Below are 6093 nucleotides of genomic sequence, written 5' to 3' on the forward strand. Positions count from 1 at the left end.
AGTCTGATGGTTGATCGGTAGAAACAGCTCTTGAACCTGGTGGTGCGATTCCTGAGGTTCTTCTACCGTCTACCTAATGACAGCGGAAAAAGAGCATGGGAGCGTGCTGATGACGTCAAACGCTGGATGCTGTTGTCCAATGACAGCGTTTTATGTGGATGTACTGATTGTTTGGGAGTGCTTTACCCGTGATGGACCGCGTCGAATCCACTGACTTTTAAAGATTTTCCTTCAAAGGCATTGCTGTTTCCGTACCAGGTCGTGATGCAGACAGACAATATACTCTCCACTACACATCTGCAGAAGTTCATCAAGGGTTTTGATGTCATGCTGAATCCCCGCAGTCTCCTAAGAAAGTAGAGGAGATAGGAATACCACCAATTTAAAGTTACGTACGCACCACATCTCCGATCCTTCAAGGAAAACTGGCTCATGGAGCTCTGGTTTTCCCTCTGTGGAAGAACTCAATCAGTTACTTGGACTCGCCGACATTGAGTGACAGGGTTTTGTCACATCTTCGTTAAAACGATCCCCTCTTAGTTGAAATGTATGTAAACCCTGGAATGAAGATAACAACTGCGTGTTTTGCCTATATCCATGCCTAAAAATCTAAGAAACGTCTATCAGATCCCCCCACCCCCAACCTCCCATGCACCAGAGAAAAACAATCCAATTTGTCCAAACTCTCGATATCGCCGAAAACGTCTAATTTAGGAAACATTTTGGTGAGGCCCCTCTGCACACTCTCCAAATCCTCGTCATCCTTTCCATGACGGATGTCCTGAACTGTGTGCGTTACCAGTTCCAGTGCTGTGCTGCCGTACGCTATAATTTCGCTCATGCTCGGAAACCTGGGAAAATGCATCGCGTCCATTTTCATTTAAAATGCCGAGGATGTAGTGTGTGTTTGTATGTACAGTATACAGTATACAGTATGTACAGCGTCACGTGAGGCGCTGACCTGAGCGGCTGCCTTTTCCAGATGCTCCCGAGATTCGATAAATTGATCATTCTTTTAAGGTTGTTTTTTTCTTTTTAGTCATAGTGTTATGTTTAGTATTTATTTAATAGTGAGATGGAGAGAAAGGTGTACTCGAGAGACCAGCTACTTGCGCTGAGAAATACGCAAGTTAGTGTTACGCAACGGATCCAGATCCCAAACGAAATTAAACGGAGGTTCCGTGGCTCCAGGGCTGGAAAACTGCGAAGGGATAAGTGGACGGAGAGAAAGAAGCGTTATAAACCCGCTGTTCCTTCGGTCATTATGGGGAACGTGAACTCGCTGCCAAATAAAGTGGATGAACTAGCCTCACTAGTAAGGAATGTTAAAGCATACAAGGAATGCAGTTTAATGTGCTTTTCCGAAACATGGCTGACGGCTAACATCCCGGATGTAAATGTAGAATTACCTGGTTTTACTACGGTAAGATTTGACAGAGATGCCAAAAAGTGTGGGAAGAAGAAAGGAGGGGGACTCGCTCTCTACATTAACGTAAGATGGTGTAACCCCGGGCATGTGAGTACAAAGATCTCCGTTTGTGAAAAGGATATTGAGCTGATCGCCGTGAGTATGAGGCCATATTACCTGCCTCGAGAATTCGCCAGCGTCATTGCGGTGAATGTGTACGTCCCGCCGCGTGCCGACGCAACGGTAGCGTGTGACGTCATCAGCTCCGCGGTTGCTAAGTTACAAACACAACATCCTGAGGCACTGGTGTTAATTACAGGGGACTTCAACCATGTGACTTTGGACAAGACACTTCCTGCTTTCTCACAGTACGTGGATTGTTACACCAGGGGTAACAGGACTATTGACCTGCTGTATACAAACGTACAGGATGCATATAGTGCATCCCCGCTGCCTGCACTGGGGAAAGCTGATCACAACCTGGTTTTGTTACAGCCCAAATATAAATCTATTGTGATGAGGCATCCCACTACCACACGCTCATTTCGAAAGTGGACTCCTGAAGCTGAACAGGCCCTGAGAGATTGCTTCAGTGCTACTAACTGGGATGTACTGCAAGGGGGGCTCTGTGGGGGCGTTGAGGAGGTGACTGAATGCACAACGGACTATATTAATTTTTGTGTGGATGCCGTTGTTCCTGTTAGAACTGTTCGCTGCTATCCCAATAATAAGCCCTGGATCACTAGTCACATCAAAGGCCTCCTAAACCAGAAGAAGAGGGCCTTTAAAGATGGTGATCGGTTGGAGCTTAAAAGAGTTCAGAAGGAACTCAGAGTACAGATAAGGGGGGCAAAGGAGCAGTACAGGAGGAAGCTAGAACAAAAGCTGCAGAAAAAAAGCATGAAGGAGGTGTGGGATGGGATGAAGATCATCACTGGATGTGGTGCAAAGCGGGGGGCAAACATAAGTGGAGATGTGGAGAAAGCGAACCAGCTGAACAACTTCTTCAATAGGTTCGACAGGACAATCTCACCCTCAACGCAGAACTCCACACCAGGCTTACTTCCCTCAAAGGAAAATAGCCACTCACAGGAGACCTGGCCCACGCCCAGGATTACGGCTGCACAGGTGGAAGGTCAACTGAGGAAGATCTGTACAAGCAAGGCGGCTGGACCGGATGGAGTTTCCCCACGAGTACTGAGGGCCTGTGCGACTGAACTGGGAGAACCACTACAGTGCATCTTCAACATGAGTCTAGATCGGAGAAGAGTACCCAGACAGTGGAAAACATCCTGTATTGTCCCGGTACCGAAGAAACCACAACCAAAGGAGTTGAATGACTTCAGACCTGTTGCCTTGACGTCGCACGTGATGAAGACCATGGAGCGGCTGATAATACAGAATCTGAGGCCACAAACCAGGCATGCCCGGGATCCGCTTCAGTTTGCATATAAGGAGAAGGTGGGAGTGGAGGATGCTATCACGTATTTGTTGCACAAATCTCTCTCTCACCTAGATGGGGTCAGTTGTGCTATGAGGATTACATTCCTTGACTTCTCTAGTGCCTTTAACACCATCCAGCCCAAGATCTTAAAGCACAAACTAACGGAGATGGGAGTAGACTCTCACATAGAGGATTGGATAGTGGACTACTTGACAGAGAGACCTCAGTATGTGCGGTTGGGAGACTGTAGGTCTGACACGGTGGTCAGTAGCACGGGAGCGCCACAGGGAACCGTACTCTCTCCGGTCCTGTTCACCCTGTACACATCAGACTTCCAATATAACTCGGAGTCCTGCCATGTGCAGAAGTTCGCTGATGACACGGCCATAGTGGGGTGTGTCAGGAATGGACAGGAGGAGGAGTATAGGAAACTGATACAGGACTTTGTGATATGGTGCAACTCAAACTACCTGCGTCTCAATATCACCAAGACCAAGGAGATGGTGGTGGACTTTAGGAGATCTAGGCCTCATATGGAGCCAGTGATCATTAATGGAGAATGTCTGGAGCAGGTTAAGACCTACAAGTATCTGGGAGTACAGTTAGACGAAAAGCTAGACTGGTCTGCCAACACAGATGCCTTGTGCAGGAAGGCACAGAGTCGACTGTACTTCCTTAGAAGGTTGGCGTCATTCAATGTCTGCAGTGAGATGCTGAAGATGTTCTATAGGTCATTTGTTGAGAGCGCCCTGTTCTTTGTGGTGGCGTGTTGGGGAGGAAGCATTAAGTAGAAGGACGCCTCACGTCTTAATAAGCTGGTTAAGAAGGCGGGCTCTGTAGTGGGCAAAGTACTGGAGAGTTTAACATCGGTAGCTGAGCGAAGGGCGCTGAGTAGGCTACGGTCAATTATGGAAAACCCTGAACATCCTCTACATAGCACCATCCAGAGACAGAGAAGCAGTTTCAGCGACAGGTTACTATCGATGCAATGCTCCTCAGACAGGATGAAGAGGTCAATACTCCCCAATGCCATTAGGCTTTACAATTCAACTGCCAGGAATTAAGAACTTTTTATTATGCTTTTTGAGTAGTGATTTAGATGCATATCATATTATTACTGAGTGAAGTATGTATGTAATTAGTTTTTTTGCTACAACAAGTGTATGGGACATTGGAAAAAATGTTGAATTTCCCCATGGGGATGAATAAAGTATCTATCTATCTATCTATCTATCTATCTACCCTCTCACCAAAGCAGTCATTCAGACTATTCTGAAATATAGCTGTTTATCTGGCATGTGGAGAGAATTCTGCAGGGGCTGTCAGGGTGGCCGAGTGGTCTAAGGCGCCAGACTTAAGGCGAGAAAGTCGCTTCCGAGTAAACGCGAGTGTTCTGGTCTCCAGCTGGAGGCATGGGTTCGAATCCCACTCCTGATAAATACACGTGCTGTTTTTATAATTCAATCACTGTAATTTTACTGCAGCGATCAAAGCGTAGTCTGTCTGGAAGTATGAGAAAGACGCAATTAAGATAAAGATTTTCTTTTAGTCACAGCAGAGAGCAGATCAACGGGTCACATTACATAGGATTCAGGCTGAGCAGTTTGATGAGAAAGAGGCCTCGGTGAAGAGTGCCTTTCGCACTTTCTCAGCCGTGGCTGTTGGTTGGACAGAATGACATCCAGGCAATTCAGACACGTTTTCGGTCACGATATTGAAATAGCATTTTACATCGTCGTTCTTAAGCACTAATGTGTCGCAGAGCTCAGTACCGCACATTTAACACCATTCTGGATTTGGGAATATCGGATTGATCATTCCGGAATGCATTATATTCAATATCTATGGTTTAACAGGCCACCATGCCTTCTTTTGCAATTCTGATGTTTTAACGTGTACAATAAGGAAAATAGTCTTCGGCCCAACTAGTTCAAAGTTCAAACCAGAAAGTAAATGTTGCATCACAGCGTATATATGCATATATCACCACGTAAAATGAGATTCACCTTTCCCGCGGGTGTCCAAGAAACAAAATAAAATCATGAAGGACCGCAATAACAGGGCGTTTAAAAAAAACCAATGTGTGTAACACAACATACATTGCAACGTCAAACAAGATAATAGTGATCATAACAATATTAATTATTGTCTTCTGTAATAATCCAGGCCGACTACCAAGTCCACTATCGTTTTTAGAGATTTAAATCCTCTGTCAGAAACAACTAAACGAATTATACGTTGACACAGGATTGAACATGGTCGATCCGAAATTATTCACACCTTTATCAGTGAAGCTGAAATCTTCTCCCCAGTTGCAACAGAGAACACTGCTCACTTCCCTGATCTAGGAGACTGTGTGTTCTATTTGCCACTGCTTTGCCCGTTTTACAAGTATTTCTAAGGTTTTTCGTAGCCTCTCTACTTCTTCCAGTTGTCCCGTCAAGTCATCGCCAGCCTGGATTAAAACATCTTTGCCCGCAGTTTGGTCAACCTGCCATTCCATGATCGTAATTTTCCCTACCATTTACGGTAATTAAAAGCCTTAAACAACAAATCATCTGGGCTATTGCTCAGACTCTTCTTTGTCCTCGCCCGTCCCGTTGTGGCTTGTCCTGTTTATCTTGAATGTGAATTTCATTCTGAACTTCCTGTGGAACAGTGACCCCGAGCAAGATCCGGAGTATGTAGCCAATCGCTAGTATTAAGATTGGGAGTGGTGGGAGAGCGGTGTGTGAGACTCTCAGAAGGGAAGCGCAAAGTGACAGGATGAGTGGTAGAGACATTGTCCTGTCCAAACAAATTCCCTCATTACAGTCCTGACAGAGAACGTACGCAACTCCACCGTCAGATATGTTTGTTATAAAGAACGATATCCCGATTTGTTTTTTTTTGTGTTGTCCCAAACGAGAGTCTCCCGGCCTAACCCCCTTCTCATTCAATATCTCAGTCTCCACACATAAACATTGCTAATTGTATCCCAGCAACAGGTTCCCCATGTACTCCAAGATTCAAAATCCGTCCTCAGCGATTAGAAGTTCGCAAATATTTTAGCAAATTAAACAAAAGCAAAGGCATATTCATGTCCTTATTTTGACGGAATTACCTCTTTGTCTTTTTTCCCTCGTTTCTTTCGCCTCATTCTGAATCTTCTCTTTCCCATTGGTCAATTGTGGCTCTGTGCCGTTATCCCAGTGCGGAAAGTGTGGTCCCTGAACTTCATCCTGCAAATCATCGGCAGCAC

General features: G+C 45.4%; 1 non-coding gene across 1 annotated transcript; it reads left to right on the forward strand.

Annotated features, from left to right (window-relative positions):
* Positions 1–4173: 4173 nt before the first annotated feature.
* On the forward strand, positions 4174–4289 carry trnal-uaa (transfer RNA leucine (anticodon UAA)). The gene is made up of 2 exons: positions 4174–4211; positions 4244–4289. It is a non-coding gene; the product is annotated as a tRNA-Leu (tRNA).
* The last annotated feature ends 1804 nt before the right edge of the window (positions 4290–6093 follow it).

The sequence above is a fragment of the Hemitrygon akajei genome, unplaced genomic scaffold (assembly GCF_048418815.1).
Source record: "Hemitrygon akajei unplaced genomic scaffold, sHemAka1.3 Scf000068, whole genome shotgun sequence".
Classification (NCBI taxonomy): domain Eukaryota; kingdom Metazoa; phylum Chordata; class Chondrichthyes; order Myliobatiformes; family Dasyatidae; genus Hemitrygon; species Hemitrygon akajei.